Below are 24195 nucleotides of genomic sequence, written 5' to 3'. Positions count from 1 at the left end.
GTTATTATCGATGTGTACTGTTCACTGAAAGTTGTGAGTGATCTTTAACATTTGAGAGACTCTGCACAAATAGACCACAAGAAAATTATAAGTACAGTTTCTTCCAAATTTCGCCTCTAACTACATATGAAAATTGATAACTAACTAAAAATCGCGCGTTTTTTTATATATTGCAGTAAAGTCAACAAAACAAAGCAGAACCTCATACATCGAAAACATTACAAAAATATGACATAGTGAAAATAAATACACACTTGACAATGGGAATCATTTCCCGAAACGCGTTGTGTAACACAAATAAAAGAAAATCGTGATTGGTCGCAGAAAGTTATTTACAAACAAACCCGTTATTTGCTTTATATAAATCCTCTGTGTATTCCTTCCACCTTTTGGCTTTCATTTCTTTGTGTGTTATAGGTTTGCCAGCTCAGCTCTTAATATTCATAAGCCTGGTTGTCTCTTCTGCAGAGGTCTCTTTACTTTTCGTATACGCCGCATTTATCTTTCCCACAATAATTCACGCACTTCTACAGCCTTATATAGCCTGTATTTCTCGTCTGCCCTTTCCTGTTTTGCCAGTTTGCACTTCCCGTCAGTCTCGTTTTTAAGACGTCTTTATTCCCTTTATCTTGCTTTATTTACTGCATTTTTATATTCTACCTTACGTCGGTTAGATTTAGTCTCTCGTGTGTTATCCAGGGGTTTCTAGTGAGCTCTATCTATTTATCAATTTGATCCTCTGTCGTCTTCAGTACTGCGATTCCCAAATCTACCCATTCGCCTTCTATTGTGTTCGTTACTCCTGTTATTGCCTGAGGTTCCCTGTGAAACACTCAACAATCCCTGGTCTTTTAGTGTATCCATATAACATCTCCTTAATTTCCTATCTTTCTGCAATTGAAAAATTTACTTTTGTTTATATTGGTAGTTCATAACTAATAAATTACATTCCGATTCCATCTCTTCCCTGGAAATTTTGCAGTTTAAAATATGGTTTCGAAATCTCTGTCTAACGATTATATACTATATTTGAAATCTCCAGGTCTTTTTCACATGTATGACCTTCTTTTATAGTTCTTAAATTATTTCAAGGATTAAATCGTGCTCCCTGCAACATTCTACCAATCGGCTTCCCATTTCATTGCTCTCCCCCGGTCCATGTTCTCCTACTATCTTTCGTCTTCGTCCTTTTCCTACTATCGAGTTCCACCTCGCCATCATAATTAATTGTCTCCTTTAAGTATCGGAATAAGTTCCTTTATCTCATCATAAATTATTTCAATCTCTTTATCAGCTGTAGAGCTTGCAGACAATAAACTAGTACTAATGTACTATATGGTGACTTTATATATGTCCTGATTACTATAACGTGTTCACTATTCTCTTCGTAGTAACTTACCCACATTCATATTTTATTATTCATTATTAGCCCTATCCGTATATTACCTGTATCTGATTATGTGTTGATAACCCTGCACTAACGTGGCCAGATATCATGTTCCTCTTTCTACTCTATTTAACTTCACTCTTTTTAAATTATCTAAGCTACCTGCACGATTAAGGGATCTAATATCCCATATTCCAACCTTCGGAATGACAGTTTTATCTTTCCTGATGACAACCTCCTGAGTGGCTCCAGCCAGGAGACTCGAATGGGATCTATTTTACCTAGAAAGATGCATCATCATTAAGCCATAACTGCATGTCCTCGTGAAATACAACTGCAGTAGTTCCTCCTTGCTTTCAACTGTTTGCTGTATCAACATAGACCAGATTAGTCAATCATACAGACTCGTTTCCTGAAATTACAATAAAGGCTGCTGCCCCTCTTGAGAAACCACGTGTTTGTCTGGCATCACCAGAGATACCTCTCGATGTCTTTTGCACCTATGATGCGCACGTCTGTATCGTAGAGGCGCAAAAGCCACCCCACCTCGGGAAAGCCCATGGCTTGTGGGAAGTTGTTATTATTTCTCCCAAATGTCGCTGCACCATCGATCCTGTTTCTTCCTTAAGTCATGCCCGAATACTCATTGAAACAAGGAAAATGTTCTGTCACATTCCTGGCGCAAGGCATAGATCATAGCAATTGTCGGATGAAATAGAAGTCACAATTATTTTATGTAATGGAAGTAAGGTGATGGTGTAGATTACCACATATATAGTAATTACGTTTCCAGAGCCGCCACGCATAATAATCTTACGCCTGCTCTGCCAGAGAAACGCCAAATGATTTATCTAAACCAGATTATCGTTAAAATACAATATCACTGAAGCAAAGACACTTGCCGTGGAACTATAATCACATCAACTGAATATAAATTAATAATCTATCACAAAACTAGTTTTCATGAATACCTGACAGACTCTGAAGGTACGAATACAGTTGACGGCAGAAATTAATTAATGAGCTAATGAAAACAGTTAAAACTTATACCCTTTCTCATGTCTAGGTAAAGCGTGACTCTTATGCACCATTGCTGCTAGAAGATTCGTTGGAGGCACTCACCTTGAATCCAGTCGAACCATCTGAAAAGGAAATCCCCGAAAAACCAAAAAGGAAGCTCCGTGTGGTAAGTACCATAATAATAAATTACATACATGTGATACGAATGCAGTATTTTTTAAACATGGAAAAATTTCTTAATTCATTTTGCGAACAACGTGTCATGTAATGCATACGAAATCAGGTTAATTAGTATTAAAAACAACTCGCTCGGAGCATTGAATGTTCGTGACAGGATTAAACTGTATGCGAGTTGAATACTCAATTCAGAATTGCTGCTTTTGGCAAGCGTTGTTTTACCGACCCAGCTAACAAAAAACATATCGTAGGATCAGTGCCAGTTTATTATGCTTTCTTGAATTCCACACAGGCTACTATGTGATCTGGCAACTTTAACTACGAGGATAACGTACGTTGGTCGGAATTCCAAGCTAAAACACACTTTTAGTACGTAGAACAACTTCATTTTAAAGAAGACATCGGTGTCAATAAAAAGTGACGATGAAGTCAAAGATAAAGACGTTACAGGATAAATAATAAAAACTAGATATTGTGTAGATTAGTAGTGAAATCAGTCGGAAATAAAAAAGGCAGATTTCATTTTAGCCTCATTCTTAATTTTTCAGGGGAACTAAATCATCTACAGTTAAGATTTACAAGATGTTCAATTAATGGAGGACGTTCACTATGATCTGAAAATGACCACACACATTTTAATGCAGAAACCTCGTAAGGATTATAGACTATCTCTTCTAATCACAGCCCGTATTTGTGTTCGAATAACCTTAATTTGTAGAATAGGTTTTGCTGTGACCACCATTGTGGATTTCGGAGGTACCAGCCATATGACAGTGAATTTAGAAAAGGGCGATTGAACCAAAAGACTATTAGATTATTATTATAAGGTTATAAGAACATATATTTCGTAACAACTCTGGTCTTTAGGGCAAATTTTGTTTTCTCGGCCAGAATATTCGTACTAATGCTCTACCGTTCGTATTAATACACTTTGCCCAGATGGTGGGCTATGATGTAGCTATAAGAATATGTCACAGGTATTAAAAAATTAAAGAAATCATTCGGACAACTATCTCTATGGAAAATAGGGAGAGCTATTAATTGAAGGGACATTGAAAAAGGGTAACTTGTGATAATCCGTCGATTGGTTACGTGTATGATATCATCAGATTGTAGCTATTGACGTCGTTGATGAAATCCAGGCAATATATGGGAAATTAGAGAGAGTGTCTGCAGCAAATAACCCATATTTATCTTGAATTGTTCTGCACAGTCAACAAACACGCAGCCGTATGGCTGAAGCAGGCTATGGGGAGTAATGCCGCACCATATCTTATTGCTTTCGCGTGCGTGTTTGCCAGGCCCGAATCGCACATTTGGTATCTGCGTGAATGAGTGACTAGATCTTGACAGTGATCAAAAAATGTTCAGATGTGTGTGAAATCGTATGGGACTTAAACTGCTAAGACCATCAGTCCCTAAGCTTACACACTACTTAACCTAAATTATCCTAAGGACAAACACACACACCCATGCCTGAGGGAGGACTCGAACCTCCACTGGGAGCAGCCGCACAGCCCCTGACTGCAGCGCCTTGACAGTGTCTTCACCTTAACATCCACCATTGGGCTTCATGTGGTATCTTAATGATCTGAGGCTGGGACGTAGTTGGGCTCACCACCTGACACCTCGACTATTCCGTAGCAAGCACCAGTACCCCTCATTGATGTTGAGTCTCTGGTATATCAAGAAATAAGGCTGTAGTTTCGGTTTCTGCAGCCTGAAGCATGCGATTTGGCCAATAAAAACGAGCAGAGCGTGCTAATTCACAGAGTGTCGGATCCCGATCTGTCTATGCAGCCGTTTCCTGGGACATTACAGAGAATTTGGCCATCATGTGTCTAATGTTTTCATTGAGCTGAAATAAAGTGTCCATTGCTTATAGAATTCGTAGTTAGGACCCACTGACAGAAGTGACGAGGCGTCGGTGTTGGTAAACTGAGCGTTTGACTGATAGTCACTGCGACTGCTGTGTTCGGATGCGGGCTGAGTTGGCATCCCTTCGCTCCCAGCTTCAGGCAGTGTTGGCGTCGGTCACAAAGCTTGCAATGGGCATCACTGTGGGGGTTCGAACGGGGGTTTGTCGGGGACGGCCAGCTCGTCCCACGCATCCCCCGATCGGATTACGGCTGTAGCTGCCCGTGATACTGCCCACATTGAGGCTGACCCCTCACCCTTGGTAGAGTGGGAGGTCGTCTCGAGGTGTGGCAGGGGGCGAAAAACATTCTGCAGGGCTGAACGGAAGGCCTCTCCAGTTTGTCTGACGAATCGGTTTCAGGCTCTGTCTCCGACTGATACTGATCTTCGGCCTGACATGGCTGCTTGTCCTGTTCCAGAGGTTGCCCCTCAGTCTGCAAGATCCGGGCAGTCGCAGAGGGTGGGCTTACTGGTAGTTGGGAGCTCCAACGTCAGGCGCGTAATGGGGTCCCTGATGGATCTGGCTGCAAGGGAGGGGAAGAAAACCAATGTGCACTCCATGTGCATACTGAGGGAAGTCATTCCAGATGTGGAAAGGGTCCTTCCAGATGCCATGAAGGGTACGAGGTGCACCCATCTGCAGGTGGTCGCTCATGTCGGCACCAATGATGTGTGTCGCTATGGATTGGAGGAAATCCTCTCGGGCTTCCAGCGGCTATCTGATTTGGTGAAGACTGCCAGTCTCGCTAGAGGGATGAAAGCAGAGCTCACCATCTGCAGCATCATCGACAGGACTGACTGTGGACCTTTGGTACAGAGCCGAGTGGAGGGTCTGAATCAGAGGCTGAGACGGTTCTGCGACCGTGTGGGCTGCAGATTCCGCAACTTGCGCCATAGGGTGGTGGGGTTTCGGGTTCTGCTGGATGGGTCAAGAGTTCACTACACACAGCAGTCGGCTACACGGGTAGCACGGGTTGTGTGGCATGGAATGGGCGGTTTTTTGGGATAGATGGCCTCGGGCAAGTACAGAAAGGGAAACTGCCTCAAAGGGTGCGGGGCAAAGTCAGGACATGCAGGGACAAAGCAGCAATCGGTATTGTAATTGTAAACCGTCGAAGCTGAGTTGGTAAAGTACCGGAACTTCAAGCGCTGATAGAAAGCACTGAAGCTGGAATCGTTATAGGTACGGAAAGCTGGCTGAAGCCAGAGATAAATTCTGCCAAAATTTTTACAAAGGTACAGACGGTGTTTAGAAAGGATGGATTGCATGCAACCGGTGGTGGCGCGTTTGTCGCTGTTAGTAGTAGTTTATCCTGTAGTGAAATAGAAGTGGATAGTTCCTGTGAATTGTTATAGGTGGAAGTTATACTCAACAACCGAGCTAGGTTGATGATTGTCTCCTTTTACCGACCTCCCGACTCAGCAGCATTAGAGCCAGAACAACTGAGAGAAAACCTGGAATACATTTCACATAAATTTACTCAGCATGTTATAGTCTTAGGTGGAGATTTCAATTTACCAGATATAGACTGGGACACTCAGATGTTTAGGACGGGTGGTAGGGACAGAGCATCGAGTGACATTATACTGAGTGCACTATCCGAAAATTACCTCGAGCAATTAAACAGAGAACCGACTCATGTAGATAACATCTTGGATCTACTGATAACAAACAGACCAGAACTTTTCGACTCTGTAAGCACAGAACAGGGAATCAGTGGTCATAAGGCCGTTGCAGCATCCCTGAATATGGAAGTAAATAGGAATATAAAAAAAGGGAGGAAGGTTTATCTGTTTAGCAAGAGTAATAGGAGGCAGATTTCAGACTACCAAACAGATCAAAACGAAAATTTCTGTTCCGACACTGACAATGTTGAGAGTTTATGGAAAAAGTTCAGGCAATCGTAAAATGCATTTTAGACAGGCACGTGCCGAGTAAAACTGTAGGGACGGGAAAAACCCACCGTGGTTCAACAACAAAGTTAGGAAAGTACTGCGCAGGCAAAGAGAGCTTCACTGCAAATTTAAATGCAGCCAAAACCTCTCAGACAAACAGAAGCTAAACGATGTCAAAGTTAGCGTAAGAAGGGCTTTGCGTGAAGCGTTCAGTGAATTCGAAAGTAAAATTCTATGTACCGCTTGACAGAAAATCCTTGTCTTACGTTAAATCAGTAAGTGGATCGAAACAGCATATCCAGACACTCTGGGATGATGATGGCGTCGAAACAGAGGATGACACGCATAAAGCTGAAATACTAAACACCTTTTTCCAACACAGTTTCACAGAGGAAGACCGCACTGCAGTTCTTTCTCTAAATCCTCGCACGAACGAAAAAATGGCTGACATCGAAATAAGTGTCCAAGGAATAGTAAAGCAACTGGAATCACTCAACAGAGGAAAGTCCACTGGACCTGACGGGATACAATTCGATTCTACACAGAGTACGCGAAAGAACTTGCCCCCCTTCTAACTGCCGTGTACCGCAAGTCTCTAGAGGAACGGAAGGTTCCAAATGATTGGAAAAGAGCACAGGTAGTTCCAGTTTCAAGAATGGTCATCGACCAGATGAGCAAAACTATAGGCCAATATCTCTGACATCGATCTGTTGTAGAATTTTGGAACATGTTTTTTGCTCGCGTACCATGTCATTTCTGGAAACAGTCTGTGTAGCCTGGCCACCAAGAGCTGTTGCAGGACGATTTGATTCACGGATCCAGTTATATGGCTCCTTCCGTGTATAGCGATTTTACGACTGTCACGAGTGGGGCCTGAAGATGGCATCAATGTAATACTGGTAGCACATAGAAGTTCATAAAATAAAATAATTTTCTATAATACATACGGCTGTGGGTAAATTATTGCATCAAGAAGTTCATGCCAGCCGTCGTCCCACGATCCATAATGGATCAACGAAGGTGAAGCATTAGGTTTTAATCGTATTTTAACTTCACAGTTTTGTGCACAAACTAGATTAGATTCAAATAAAGCAGAATATTCTTTTCGTAAAGCATCAGCTACACTAAATGTACTACTACTAGAAACCATGTTAACTGAATATTGTATTTTAAACCCAAAATCGGCACGTGTTCAGATCAAAAATGTTAGTTGTTGCTGTTAAATGATTTGGGTTTCCAAGGGTTACGTGTTTATTCATAGCGTTAACAATTACTTGGCCTTTTAAGGCAATCAAGAGAAGTCACTTGTCTCCAAAGGCTGTGAGCCAATACGACAGTATATTTTAAATTTGATTAGGGATGTGAAAGCTCTAGTATCAGCTTGAAAATCCATGTTCACAGTATTGATGGCTAGTGAGATCATCAGCTTGAGTAAAGTTTTTCTGTATCCCCTGATGACACGGCCGCTACCATAGACTGATGTGACATGCGTTGCTACAACTTCAACTTGTTAATGATACTTCCTTTGGAGTTCAGACGAAATATCCTGCAGAAATACAGACATACACTGAACAGCCAAAGAAACTGGTACACTTGTCTAATATGTAGGGCCCCCGCGAGAACGCAGAAGTGCCGCAGCACGTTGTGGCATGACCTAGACAAATGTCTGAAGTAGTGTTGGAGGGAACTGACACCATGAATCCTGCAGGGCTGTCCGTAAATCAGAAAGAGGTCGAGGGGGTGGAGATCTCTTCTGTACAGCACGGTATCCCAAATATGCTCAACGATGTTCATGTCTGGGGAGTCTGGTGGCCAGCGGAAGCGTTTAAACTCACAAGAGTGTTCCTGGAGCCGCTGTGCAGCAATTCTGGACGTGTGGGGTGTCGCATTGTCCTGCTGGACTTGCTAAAGTCCGTCGTAATGCACAATGGACGTGAATGGATCCAGGTCAACAGAGAGGATGCTTAGGTACGTGTCACTTGTCAGAGTCGTATCTAGACGTATCACGGGTTCCATATCACTCTAACTGCACACGCCTCTCACCATTACAGAGCCTCCACCCGTACACGTCCATCCGCTTGATACAATTTGAAACGAGATTCGTCCGACCAGGGAACATGTTCCCAGTTATCATCAGTCCAATGTCGGTACTGACGGGCCCAGGCGAGGCGTAAAGCTTCGTGTTATCAAAGGTACACGAGTGGGCCTGCGGCTCCGAAAGCCGATGTTGATGATGCTTCGTTGAATGGTTCGCATGCTGACACTTGTTGATAGCCCAGCACTGAAACCTGCAGCAATTTGCGGAAGGGTTTCACTTCTGTCCCGTTGAACGATTTTCTTCAACCACCGTTGGTCCCGTTTCTGACCGCAGCCATGTCGGAGATTTGATGTTTTACCGGATTCCTGATATTCACGGCACACTTGTGATGTCGTAAGGGAAAATCCTCACTTCATCACTTCCTCGGAGATGCTGTATCCCATCGCTCGTGCGCCGACTATAACACCACATTCAAACTCAAACCTTCATAACCTGCCAATGTAGCAGCAGTAATCGATCTAACAACTGCGCCAGACACTTGTCTTACACAGGGTGTTACAAAAAGGTACGGCCAAACTTTCAGGAAACATTCCTCACACACAAAGATAGAAAATATGTTATGTGGACATGTGTCCGGAACCGCTTACTTTCCATGTTAGAGCTCATTTTATTACTTCTCTTCAAATCACATTAATCATGGAATGGAAACACACAGCAACAGAACGTACCAGCGTGGCTTCAAACACTTTGTTACAGGAAATGTTCAAAATGTCCCCCTCGTGGCTGAAGGATTTCCCGGGTTCGATTCCCGGCGGGGTCAGGGATTTTCTCTGCCTCGTGATGACTGGGTGTTGTGTGCTGTCCTTAGCTTAGTTAGCTTTAAGTAGTTCAAGTTCTTGGGGACTGATGACCATAGATGTTAAGTCCCATAGTGCTCAGAGCCATTTGAGCCATTTTTTTGAAGGATTTCCTTGTTTTCGCTACGCCTTACAACCTATCACTACGATAGCCCCTACCCTTCCCATGTAATCTAACTGCACAACATTGTCAAACTTCAACTGCTGCGTCATTGTGGCTAAGCCAAGAATTGTAATTGAGAAAACTGTTACTGAAAAGGCACACTGCGATATTGTATATTGCGGCTTACAGTCTCTCTTCACGGCCTATCTGCCTGTCTGCTTCTACTATGGTGACTAGTAACTACTGCATTTCTCCCAACACGCTTCGTAGAGAATCTCGCCGTTCATACATGAACGATAGATGTTTACCTGTCATGGAAATAACCGCCAAAAAATGATAGCATCTACAGTCACTTTACGTAGCTCTCGAAGTGATTTTCTGAAATATTGAAAACTGAACTTCGACCGAACAGTACCCGCTTGCCAACAGCGCTCAGCAGACCGGATGGTCACCCAACCAAGTGCTAGCCCAGCCCGACAGGGCTTAACTTCGGTGATGTGACGGAAATCGGTGTTACTACTGCGGCAAGGCCCTGGCTCTAGACTATTCAAGACATCGGGGTACTGTGAATGTGGGATCTTCGTATTTCAACTGCGTTATATTATTCAGTTTAAATAGTCACAAATTGCTGCTGCCAAGTTCGGCCAAAACTTGGCAGTCCTTGGTAAACGACAAGATGTTAAGTAGTTTTTCTAATGCAGCTTTACCGTTACACGTCACAGCAACGCTAACAAACAGTGTTCACTTTAAACTCATGACTGTGCAGTCCGAAAATTATAATTTCAAACTTGCCAAAACCAAATCTAAGTCTGCTAGATATTTAGTCATAGATATTGCTCACGGTATATTGCGTTGTCCGAGAGATACAAAGGCTTTGAGACTCACGAGCAAGTTCAATACGCCACGCAAATTCTGTGTTGCACGCGGAAGAACATCCATCAAGTCTCACTGTTTACAAAATTACGCAAAAAGCGTAACAGAACTGTCAAATATGCAGTTCTAGTAATAGGTAACGTAGATAATACTGTTCCGAGATGTACTATTATACTTCACAGAGCTTTAAGCGATACAACTTTCCTGCTCACAAGCTATCGTATGATCCGCCACAGAAATGTTATCTTCCCAAGTCATCTAAGCTGCTAGAACACAGGATCGTTATTGTTTCTTATTGACTGTTACCTGCACACGCCTGTACAAGGAAATCACCATTCTATCTGTTCCCATAAAAACTGTTTTCCACTACTCAGCTAAACACAAAGCCTTGTAAAAATTAATTAAGAAATTCCGAAAATTTAATACAAATAAAATTAAATTAAAATTCGTTTGTCACTATTTACTCTTTTCTGAAGGAGGAGAGTCAAATCTCATTTTCGGCAATGTGAAAACAGGTGGTTTTACAATCAGCATTCACACCATTGGCAGTGCGTACTGCATTCTTGTACAACATTTATTCTCACAGTTCCACACATATACTTAACAGAAATTATAATTTAACTGTTAGTTACAGAAAAACCACATCCGTAAACTTCTCATATAGGCAACATTTAATGAGCTATAAAAGTGTCAAAACCTAATTATTACTCCAAAGCAGATAATATACTTTTAGGTACATTTTTGTAAGTGGAAGTTAGTGAACTTACAGTGCTCAATCTTTTTATTTGAAACGCTCTTGTAATAAAGTCAAGTGTAAAATGTCATCTTCATCTTGTATCAGATATAAAAAATCAAAGGTGAATGTTTCTGTATCATTTCCCGCTGTATGTAATCACCATTGGACTGGCCAACAGCCGGCCGCGGTGGTCTAGCGGTTCTAGGCGCTCAGTTTGGAACCGCGCGACCGCTACGGTCACAGGTTCGAATCCTGCCTCGGGCATGGATGTGTGTGATGTCCTTAGGTTAGTTAGGTTTAAGTAGTTCTAAGTTCTAGGGGACTGATGACCACAGATGTTAAGTCCCATAGTGCTCAGAGCCATTTGAACCATTTTGAACTGGCCAACAAAGGCCTAGTAACAAGTTGGAACCTCACACCACAGAGCATCTACGCATTACGTCAAAAGAGAAGCGATCAAAATACTGTATTGTGAATAGAAAATATAATGTTACTGCGTGACAGCATCTCAGAATATATATTTAAAATGATGGACCTACTATTAATATAGTGCTTAGACGAAAATACCGCGAAGCTTGCAGTTGCTACATGGTACACACCGAGCGAGATGGCACATAGTTAAAACGCTGGTCTCGTAGTCAGGTGGAGGACGGTTCAAATGCCCGTCCTGCAATCTAGATTTGATTTTCCGTGAATTCGCTTTGTAAGGGAACAGCCGATTTCCTTCCACATCCTTCCTGAGTCCGAGTTTGAGCGCAGTATCTTTTGACCTTGTTGTGTACGTGTCGTTAAATGGTCGACTTGAGATGGGAACATATTAGACACCTTGGCGACAAACAGACCTGATCTTTTTCAGGAAGTTAATCTAGGAGAAGGTATTAGCAAACATAATGTCGTTATGGCTTCTATGTCAGTGGAAGTTGGAAAAAAACCAAAGAAACAGCGTAGAGTTTTCTTGTTTGGGAAAGCAAATAAAAGTGTCATTAATTAATATCTTCATAGTCAGCTCCAAGCATGCACCGCGGGACACAAGGATATTGAGCATCTTTGGTCGGAATTTAAAGGTATTGTCCACCATGTGCTAGAGAGGTATGTGCCTAGCAAAATTATAGGGGAGGGAAAGGATCCACCTTGGTACAACAAACATATTAGGAAGTTGCTGAGAAAGCAGAGAATTTTCCACAGTCATTTTAAACGTAGTCACTGCCTCGCTGACAAACAGAAATTATGCGAAATGAAAGCCGCTGTCAGAAGGACAATGAGAGACTCTTTTAACGAATTTGAAAGCAATATTTTATCTGCAGATTCTAAGAATAACCCCAAAAAATTTTGGTCGTACGTAAAATCTATGAACGCTACAAACAATTCAATACCTTCTCTTGCTGACAGTACGGGTAATGTAACTGATGATGATACACAGAATGTCGAAATTCTAAACCTAGCTTTCAAAAACTCGTTTACGATAGAGGACTGCAGCACCATTCCCCCTTTCAATTATCGAACAAACGAAAAGATGGCTGACATAGTGTTTAGTGTATCTGGGATTGTAAAACAGTTAAGATCCTTAGACGCCAGAGAGGCATCTGGCCCAGGCGGTATCCCCGTAAGATTTTATGTTGGCTATGCTACACATACAGCACCATTCTTATCCGTCATCTATCAGAGATCATAGGAACGGCGGAAAGTTCCACGGGACTGGAAGAAGGCCCAGGGCATAGCAATCTATAAAAAGGGTAGAAAATCGGATGCACATAATTACCGGCCAATTTCACTGACATCGATTTGTTGTAGAATCATGGAACATATTTTGTGTTCATACATAATGACCTTTCTAGACTCTGAGAAGCTCATTGCAGAACCCAGCAAGGTTTTAGGAAACAGCGGTCATGCGAGACACAGCTGGTCCTCTTTGTGCATGATACACAACAGGCTCTAGATACCGGCTCCGAGGTTGGTGCCATATTTCTCGACTTTCGAAAGGCGTTCGACTCAGTTCCGTACTGTCGCTTGCTACAAAAAGTGCGCGCTTACAGTCTATCCAGTGACATATGCGGTTGGATAGAAAGTTTTTTAACAGACGGGGTAACTTCAACAGAAACAAGAGTAACTTCACGTGTGCCCCAGGGCAGCGTAATAGGTCCTCTGCTTTTTACGATTTACATAAACGATCTTGTTGATGGCATTGACAGCGGCCTTAGACTGTTTGCCGATGATGCTGTAGTCTACAGGAAAGTAGTATCACACGAAAGTTGTGAACAAATCAATGAGAATTTGCAGAAAATAAATGCGTAGTGTAATGACTGGCAGTTATCTCTCAACATTAGTAAGTGTAACCTACTGCGTATAACGAGGCGAAAAACCCCATAAATGTATGAGTACAATATAAATGATCAGTCTTTGGAAGCGGTAACATCAGTCAAGTATCTGGGTGTGACTATTCGAAATGATCATAAATGGAATGATCAGATTACACAAGTAACGGGTAAGGTGAACGCTAGATTGCGGTTTATTGGTAGAATCCTGAAGCGATGCAGACCTTCAACAAAGGAAATAGCTTACAATACTTTAGTTTGTCCAGTCTCAGAGTATTGTTCGTCTGTATGGGACCCTTACCAGTTGGGTCTGATTCAAGAAATTGAGAAGGTCCAAAGAAGAGCGGAAAGATTCGTGACTGGTACCTTTAGCCATCGCGAGAGCGTTACAAATCTCATAGAAAGTTTGAAGTGGGACACACTTGCAGATAGACGACGGACTAAACAGAAGGGACTGCTCACTAAATTCCGAAATCCAATCTTCACCGAGGATGTAGAGCATATATTATTACCACCAACTTTCAAATCGCGTAATGATCATCATTGAAAGATAAGGGAAATAAGAGCTCGTACTCAGGCGTTCAGACAGTCGTTTTTCCCTCGTGTGATCCGCGAGTGGAACAGAGGGGAGGTAGGATATGACTTTGGCGCGAATTGTGACCTCCGCCACATACCGCTTGGTGGCTAGCGGAGTATAGATGTAGATGTAGATCTAGAAATCGTGATCTTCCTTCTAGTACAGCATAGGCCTCACTTTGCTAATTTTGACATATTATGATCCTCCTTAATTTCTTTGAAGATAAGAGATAAAATCCGTTTCCTTGCAGTCGATATCTGTGGCTGTCAGCCCTGGCAGTAATGAAGGAACGGGGGATGCGGAGTGCAGCCCGGGTCTGCCGGCCGTCGGCTGTATCACGAACTGCACGCCAGCCAAACCAGCTCGTTTTGTGGCATGCTGTCCCTTGGAGGAACCTGTTACCGGGGACGTGAACAACGTAAGTATCCATCAGCTCTTCCCAATTACTTTGAACAATAACACCAACACAGTTCAACATATGCTTACCAAAATAGTGAACACAACGACGCAACAGTCGTTTGTTTTTTCAGTCAAGCTGTTTTCTCTGTATAATGCATATTCGTCTGCGAAGCAAAATGGAGATCGTTTCGTTGTTGGTTTTCGAGCTCCGTGGTTGTGGACTATATTATTTTAAGAAAGACAGCAATCAGCCACTTTTCTATGTATAGCAACAAGCGTTTCGGGCTTTTGCCCATATTCAGTTGGCCTAGTATATATTTAATCTCCAGTTCATATATCGTTAAAAACTTCGACTGCAGTTTGGATGCTGCAGCTGACCTGTGCAAAATAACAATTTAACTACTACATTTCTTGAGCTCTATATTTATGACATACTAGTTGTTAGTTGCACTTTCTATTCTGCTTGTTGTTGGTCCAATTTTTCGGATTTACAACCGTGGCACAAACACTTTTTCATTAGACATCGCGTACTGCAATATTTTAGTGCAATATGCGAATAAAAAGTGCTTGTGCACTATTATGAATGCGAAAACCTGGCGAAACAAGGAGCAGAATAGAAAGTAAATACGTCTAACAACCAATGTATCGTAAATACACAACTCGAAAAATGTAGTAGTTAAAAAATGCATTTTGGACAGGGCAGTAGCAGCATTTCTATTGCAATCGAAGTTTTTAACGATGTACTAACTTGAGATAAAAATGTATTACGCCAATAGAAGACGGGAGAAAATCCAAAACTATTGGGATTAACAGAAATACATAGAGAAGTGGCTAGTTAGTAATAGAGCTACCAACTATCAGATGCATTTTATATTTAAATGCGGTAATGAAGTATACAAGTAACATCACAATCCCAGATGGCGCCCACTTCACGTTGAGACTGCAAGTGTTCGTGCAAGTTGCCTACATATATGAACAGGACTAGTGACCTTCAACATTGACACAGGTAAGTATGTCATCATCAAAGAACGAAGGTGGAAAATTTGAAAATTGTTGGGAAACGTAAAAATTGAACATGATGCAGCAAATTTAAACACCACACACATGCAAAAGGTATTTATCCAAAAGATTATACAAGCCTCCCCCCCCCACACACACACACACATGTACACACACATACAGACAGGCACACGCACACGGGTACACACACACTGTATAGTGTTTCTCCTCCCCCTCTCTCCTACAATCAGCAATCAGAGATTAGTACGCTCTGAGACCCACCACGGAGAAGCTATCCAAATTTAACGGAAATGGTTAGATGTGATGCACATGTACAGACAAACAGATGATCACTATTTCATAAAAACTGGATGATTTATTCAAGAGAAAGAGCTTAGCAAACTGAATAAGTCAATAACGCGTTTGTTCACCTCTGGCCGATACGCAAGCAGTTATTCGGCTTGGCATTGATTGAGACAGTTCTTCGATTCCTCATGAGGGATACTGCGCCAAATTCTGTCGAATTGGAGCATTACATTGGCAAATTCCCGAGCTGGTTGGAAGACCCTTCCCACAATGCATTTGGAGAGAGATCCGGCTATAATACTGGCCAGGATAGGGTTTGATAAGCATGAAGAGAAGCAGCAGAAACTATCGCTGTGTGCGGGTGGGCATTATCTTGTTGAAATATGAGCCCAGAATGCCTTGCCATGAAGGGGAATAAAACGGGTCGTAGCATATCGTCGATGTACCGATGTGCTGTATGAGTGCTGCGAATGACAACCAAAGTGTTCCTGGTAAGGAAAGAAATGGCATTCCAGATCATCATCATCATCATTTTTCGGGCGCTACGGAGGGCGACAGTCATATTTGTATGCCACCGCTTTCTGGGGTGTCTCTAGACACGTCTTCGCTGGTCATCGGGGCTCAGTTCGAAGCGGGACTCATCACTGAAGACACTTCTACTCCATTGATTGAGATTCCAGGCCGAAGACGTGTCTCGGACGCTCTGGAGAGCAGTGGGATACCAGCTTGACTATTATTCACCGTACAGCCTGATACCTGAAGTGATGGTCTGGGGTGTTATTTCATTTCAAAGCAGGACCTCTTTAGTTGTCATCCGTGTGATCCTTACAGCACAGCGATACGTCGCTGATATTCTACGCCTTATTTGTTGCCCTTTATAGCAAACCATCGTGGGCTTACATTTCAGCAAATAGTGTCCACCCACACTGAACAACAGCGTGTACTGCTTATCTTCCAGCTTGACAGATCCTACTTTGGCCTGCACGTTCGCCGGATCTCTCTCCAAATGAGAACATTTGGAGCATTATGGTCAGGTCCCTCCATCCAGCTCTTGACTTTGACGATCTAACGCGCCAGCTGGACAGAATTTGGAGGACTCTATCAATCAATACCAAGCCGAATAACCGCTTGAATAAGGGCCAGAGGTGGACTAACGCGTTGTTGACTTGCTCAATTTGTGAAGGTCTTTCTCTTGAATAAATCATCCAATTTTTCTGAAATTGTCATCATCTGTTTGTCTGTACATGTACATCACATCTACTGATTTCAGTCCCATTCGGATCACTCCTTCTTGTTGCTTCGTTTTCTTCGTTTTTTTTTTTTTTTTTTTTTTTTTTTTTTTTTTTTTTTTGTCTTAGAGTGTATTTCAGTCGCCATTTAAGTGAAAGTTGAACTAAAATGTAGCCCGATCTGGGCTTTACTCCAAAGCATCAGGTCGCCCTTACAAAAACTACGCTGCTCTTAAAAAAGTCTCTGAATTGCGTATAATGACGAAAATGTTGTCAACTATGTTTTCATTAGTGACTTCAAATAGTCGTTTATAGACTGACTCGTGAGCTGCATTGGTAAATTTCATTCGGATAATCTATATCATTTACTATTGACTGTTGGGACGGTTATATAAGATATTCTCTAAAATAGGTATACATACACATATCCAGCAGTCACAGGCCCTGCAGACCACGCGTTGCTTCCACAAACTGCCCCCATCTATTTCTGTTTGTTGCTCTATTTCTCCAGAGGCGCCGCGGTCCCCCTACGGTTCGTCTGGTGTTAGGTTTCCCTTAAGGTGCTTTCTTCAGTCGCCTTGCTTCCAGTATACGGGCTGCATAGCCTGTCCATTTAATTCTTTTACTCTTCGGCTTCTGTTGCACCAAGAGGTAGATTTCCTGAGTCTTCCTCCTTCTCTGTTATCCTTAACCTACTACTGGTCCCCGTATCTTCCTCATTGCTCTTCTTTCAAATGTTAATAGTTTTTCCTTTTCTCGGTTAGTCATGCTCCAGGTTTCTGAACCGTAAATGACTGCTGGGCATATTGCTGTGTCATATACTCTCATATAAGTATGAGCTGATGGTGATTTAGAGCTGAGAGAACACATACCTTTTATTCCCACTTCTACTCTTTCTTTAATGTCCATGTCTATTCTGTTGTTGCTGGTAAACCAAGATTCCAAGTATTTGAATTGGTGAATTCTTTTGAACCTTATGCCATCTATCTTAAGAAATTCTCACGGCTCTTGTCTTCTCCCTAATTGTATGAATTCCGTTTTGTTTTGATTCATCTTTTTCCCAACCTTCTATGCGTATTTGGTCATTTTCTGGTACATTTCTTTCGACTCATGGTTAAATTTACTTATGAGTACTACGTCATCTGCATGTGCCAGACAACTGAAATTACCATCCATCTGTACCCCAGCCCAGTACTCCGATCAACTGTACCAGTTTATATATTCTAAGTGCAAGCTCTCAACTCCGTATTTAATTTATTGTCTTGTTATTCTGTCCTCCCCTGGGGTCTTGTTGTTTATGAGTCTTCTGATTGCAATCTTCACATCCACTTCCGTCACCTCCCACTCCTCTTCATCTATCTTTTCCTCTGGATTGTTTGAAAATAAAATCTCATCTGGGTCTGGGCGAGTCAACAGTTACAAACAGTTAAAAACCAATATTTTCTTACCCCACGTAATTAACGAATTAGTAATATGCGGTTGCCGAAAATAAGTTTTAGTTTACATTACAGTCCGAAAAACTTCAACAACACGAAATAAAATCGACCGCTGCTTTTATACTCATGTTGCTGGTTTTGCCAACAGATGGTTGTACTGGTAAACTGTTGAAAGTTCAATATGTGTGCTACGCTTCGTTTCAGATACAGCAGAGCCTCAAATTCATTATTTTCCACATGCTTGTTAACTGTCTCAATATTATATAACGTAGGCTTCCACAGCCGGTGTTTGTGATATTGCTGATGTATAGTTTATAGGCCTAAGGATTAAAATTAGACAAGTTATGGACCCTAGTGCTAAATAAAACAAATAGCACCAACTCTTCCCCTCTACAACCTCCACAGCTTACATCGGTGCTACTCCATGGTCTTAGGCAGCAGTCTGAAGTCGTTACCCAACAGTTTCTTGGATACATATAAGCATTTCGACTTATTGAGCTTGTTTTGGGTCTGTAACAACTTTCTGTGTCATTAATGCCTCCGATGAAATCTCTAGAAGTAGAAAACAGAGAACAGAAGGAATTGAACTACGCCTTTGACCACAGCCTTATGCCCGAAAATCAGATATCTTCAATGGTTTAATATTCTTCCCAAGTCTAAAATTTGTGCAAAAATGCATCAGCAACGCAAACATTACAGTGTTTATATCTAGTATTTTCATGTTATTTCCGACGTACAACCATATCCGTCAAATTAGTACCTAAAACATGACTGTGAACTCTAAAGCATGTGCCACCTACAATGCTATTTCCATAGTTAAAAATAACAGAGAGCTGATATTTCAAGTTAGTGATAAAAGATCAAAACTAACCTGGCTAGTCTTATAACTGCAGAAAATATATTTTGGCTAAAATACTAGGTAAGCAAGTAATAACATCGCTGTGGACTCTGAAATTAAGTGTCTCAGTGCTGTCTCCATGTCCAAACTATATAGTATTGATCACAGACCATCATTGCCAACTGATTATCATCACTGACTACTGATCAACACTGTTTACTGATCATCGTCATTGGCTAGTGCCCATTATTCTCGATTTGCAATCATCTTTCCACCTAACAATATGCAGGGTAATTTCCCGTTAACCGTCAATACACACTGACCATCATTTTCTATTGATCTTAATTCCTCACCTAATAGTGTGCAGGGTACTAGTGATCAGGTATTTCTCTTCTTCAGAAACACTTTCCTTGCCATTACCAGTCTACTTTTTATATCCTCTTTACTTAGACCATCATCAGTTATCTTGCTCCCCAAATAGCAAAACTCATTTACTACTTTAAGCGTCTCATTTCCTACTCTAATTCCCTCAGCATCACCCGATTTAATTCGACTACAGTCCATTATCCTCGTTTTGCTTTTGTTGATGTTCATCTTATACCCTTCTTTCAAGACACTGTCCATTCCCTTCAGCTGCTCTTCCAGGTCCTTTGCTGTCTCTGACAGAATTACAGTGTCAACGGCGAACCTCCAAGTTTTTATTTCTTCTCGATGTTTTTTAATTCCCACTCCGAATTTTTCTTTTGTTTCCTTTACTGCTTGTTCAATATACATATTGAATAACATCGGGGATAGGCTACAACCCCGTCTCACTCCTATACCAACCACTGCCTCCCTTTCATGTCCCTAGACCCTTATAACTGCCATCTGGTTTCTGTACAAATTGTGAACAGCCTTTCGCTCCCTGCCACCTTCAGAATTTGAAAGTGAGTATTCCAGTCAGTATTGTCAAAAGCTTTAACTTAGTCTACAAATGCTAGAAACGTGGGTTTGTCTTTCCTTAATCTATTTTCTAAGATAAGTCGTAGGGTCAGTATTGCCTCACGTGTTCCAACATTTATACGGAATCCAAACTCATCCTCCCCGAGGTCGGCTTCTACCAGTTCTTCCATTCGTCTGTAATGAATTCGTGTTGGTATTTTGCAGCCGTGGCTTATTAAACTGATAGTTAGGTAATTTTCACATCTGTCAACACCTGCTTTCTTTGGGATTGGAATTATTATATTCTTCTTGAAGTCTGAGGGAATTTCGCCTGTCTCATACATCTTGCTCACAAGATCGTAGAGTTTTGTCAGGACTGGCTCTCCCAAGGCTGTCAGTAGTTCTAATGGAATGTTGTCTACTTCCGGGGCCTTGTTTCGACTTAGCTCTTTCAGTGATCTGTCAAACTCTTCATGCAGTATCTCCCATTTCATCTTCACCTACCTCCTCTTCCATTTCCATAATATTGTCCTCAAGAACATCGCCCCTGTATAGACCCTCCATATACTCCTTCCACCTTTCTGCTTTCCCTTCTTTGCTTAGAACTGGGTTTCCATCTGAGCTCTTGATATTCATGCAAGTGGTTCTCTTTTCTCCAAAGGTCTCTTTAATTTTCCTGCAGGGAGTATCTATCTTATCCTTAGTGATATACGCCTCTACATCCTTACATTTTTCCTCTAGCCATCCCTGCTTAGCCATTTTGCACTTCCTGTCGATCTCATTTAGAGACGTTTGTATTCCTTTTTGCCTGCTTCATTTACTGCATTTTTATATTTTCGCCTTTCATCAAATAAATTCAATATCTCTTCTATTACCCAAGGATTTCTATTAGCCCTCGTCTTTTTACCTACTTGATCCTCTGCTGCCTTCACTATTTCATCCCTCAAAGCTACCCATTCTTCTTCTACTGTATTTCTTTCCCCCATTCTTGTCAGTCGCTCGCTAATGCTCTCCCTGAAACTCTCTACAGCCTCGGGTTCTGTCAGGTTATCCAGGTCCCATCTCCTTAAATTCCCACCTTTTTGCAATTTCTTCAGTTTTAATCTACAGTTCATAACCAATAGATTGTGGTCAGAGTCCACATGTGCCCCTGGAAATGTCGTATAATTTAAGACCTGGTTCCTAAATCTCTGTCTCACCATTATATAATCTGTCTGAAACCTTCTATTATCTCCAGGCTTCTTCCATGTATACAACCTTCTTTCATGATTCTTGAACGAAGTGTTAGCTATGATTATGTTATGCTCTGTGCAAAATTCTACCAGGCGGCTTCCTCCTTCATTCCTTACCCCCATTCCACATTCACCTACTAAGTTTCCTTCACTTCCTTTTCCTACTATCGAATTCTAGTCACCCATGACGAATACATTTTCGTATCCCTTCACTATCTGAATAATTTCTTTGATCTCATCATACATTTCATTAATCTCTTCTTCATCTGCGGAGCATATAAACTTGTACTACTGTGGTAGGCGTGGGCTCCGTATCTGTTTTGGCCACAATAATGCGTTCACTATGCTCTTTGTAGTAGCTTACCCGCGCTCCTATTTTTTTATTCATTATTTAACCTACTCCTGCATTACCCTATTTGATTTTGTATTTATAACCCTGTATTCACCTGACCAAAAGTCTTGTTGCTCCTGCCACCGGCCACCGAACTTCACTAATTCCCACTACATCTAATTTTAACCTATCCATTTTCCTTTTGAAAATTTTCTAACCTACCTGCCTGATTAAGGGATCTGACATTCCACTCTCCGATCCGTAGAACGCCAGTTTTCTTTCTCCTGATAACGATATCCTCTTGAGTAGTCCCCGCCCGGAGATCCGAATGGGGGACTATTTTACCTCCGGAATATTTTACCCAAGAGGACGCCATCATCATTCAACCATACAGGAAAGCTGCATGCCCTCGGGAAAAATTAAGGCTGTAGTTTCCCCTTGGTTTCAGCCGTTCGCAGTACCAGCACATCAAAGCTGTTTTGGTTAATATTGCAAAGCCAGATCAGTAAATCATCCAGACTGTTGCCCCTGCAAGTACTGAAAAGGCTGCTGCCCCTCTTCAGGAACCACACGTTTGTCTGGCCTCTCAAGAGATACCCCCTCCCCCCTCCCCCGTTGTGGCTACACCTGCGGTACGGCTACCTGTATCGCTGAGGCACTCAAGCCTCCCCACCAACGGCAAGGTCCATGATGGTTCATGGGGAGGGGATACTTGGCTATAAGTTATATCTGTAGTAGTACTCTAGATGAATTTAACGTTGCCAGTAATCAAACTGTATGTATTTTTATGTTATGCAGACAGTTTAGATGTGGAAATATTTAAGGTCCAATTGTGCTTTAAAAGTGTGGTAGGAATAATGATCTTTCGGTTTTAGAGACGAGTTTTAGATGCAAGAGGAACATTTTCAATTCTCAGTTACTTTAGGCTGGAAGTTAGATCTGCAGCAGTAGTCTGAATGAATTTAATGATACTCTCTGTCCAAATACTGCTTGGAAGGGACAACGGTGCAGGGCGACCGCCGTGTCATCCTTAGTTGACAGCCATCACTGGATGCAGATATGGAGGGGCATGTGGTCAGCATACCACTCTGGTAGCCTTGTCAGTTTTCCGGACCAGAGGTTCCACTTCTTAGTCAAAGCCTAACAACGGCTGAGTGCACCCTCATTGCCAACAGCGCTTGACAGACCCAGACAGTCACCCACCCAAGTGAACCAGTAAACCAGTGTTACCACTGTGGCATGACCGTTGGCTAAATGAATTTAATGTGTGGTACAAAAATCGAACTTTCACCGTGTTGCTAATCTGTAATTTATTTGAGTTGTGGCGATAAGCAAGCTGCATGTATTTTAATGAATTATGCATACAATACAGATGCAGAAATGTTTAATATGAAGCTCCATTGGGCTTGAAAATTGTGCGAAATCTTACGTATTTCAAGGTGTAATACAATTTTATTTTATTCGGATTTTCTTAGTATTTGCTTTGTATTAGGAGAAACAGCGTGTATACGTGTGCGTGTTTCATTTCTTTATAAATCATAACAAATGTTATCGAGGAAATTGCTTTTGGAGATACTATGTCACTGTTTTTGGAATTTGCATCTATCGCCATATGCAGTAGTCTTGTGGGTAAGCATAAGGGAAGTTACCACTTAAATGATACATCATAATAAAAAACACCTTATTCCTCCCTTCCTAAAATAGTGTTCTTGTGTGTGTGTGTGTGTGTGTGTGTGTGTGTGTGTGTGTGTATGTGTGTGTGTGTGTGTGTGTGTGTGTGTGTGTGTGTGTTTGTGTGTGTGTGGTATTATTTTTACTAAATGTTGGTACTATTTAGTAGTTCAAAAAAATGGCTCTGAGCACTATGACACTTAACAGCTGAGGTCATCAGTCCCCTAGAACTTAGAATTACTTAAACCTAACTAACCTAAAGACATCACATACATCGATGCCTGAAGCAGGATTCGAACCTGCGACCGTAGCGGTCGCGCGGTTCCAGACTGTAGCGCCTAGAACCGCTCGGCCACACCGACCGGCTGTTTAGTAGTTGATTACAATTTTTAGGAGATGTAGTTCCGATTGCAGCAGTTCCATTTCCTAATTAACCTTCAGTTGGCTCAATCCCATGCAGTGATTGCTGATAAGTATCAGTCGTTCTTCCCGCGAACCATACGCGACTGGAACAGGAAAGGGAGGTAATGACAGTGGCACGTAAAGTGCCCTCCGCCACACACCGTTGGGTGGCTTGCGGAGTATCAATGTAGATGTAGATGTAGAATTATATTTTTGTAGTGATACATTCTCTTTCCTCTTTCTAAATTAGTGGCGAAAAATTTCTTGTGATGACAATACACAGCACCAGACCGCATATTCTTTATGTGTTTAGAAAGCGTTGTAACGCTGGAAATATTTAATTTGAGGGTGTTACACCTGGGGTAGTTCTAAATAATTACATCAAGAATTCCTATCTATTTGTGTATTTGCCCAGTATTTTAACCTGATCACATTAGTTTTCATGTTCTAAGTCTAACTTAAGATGTCGCATGTCAATTATTTCTAACTATGGAAATAGCTGTGTTTAGGCATGGCTTACTGAGGGTACTTAATTTGA

The sequence above is a fragment of the Schistocerca piceifrons genome, chromosome X (genome assembly GCF_021461385.2).
Source record: "Schistocerca piceifrons isolate TAMUIC-IGC-003096 chromosome X, iqSchPice1.1, whole genome shotgun sequence".
NCBI lineage: Eukaryota > Metazoa > Arthropoda > Insecta > Orthoptera > Acrididae > Schistocerca > Schistocerca piceifrons.
Note: the sequence above shows the minus strand (reverse complement) of the source record.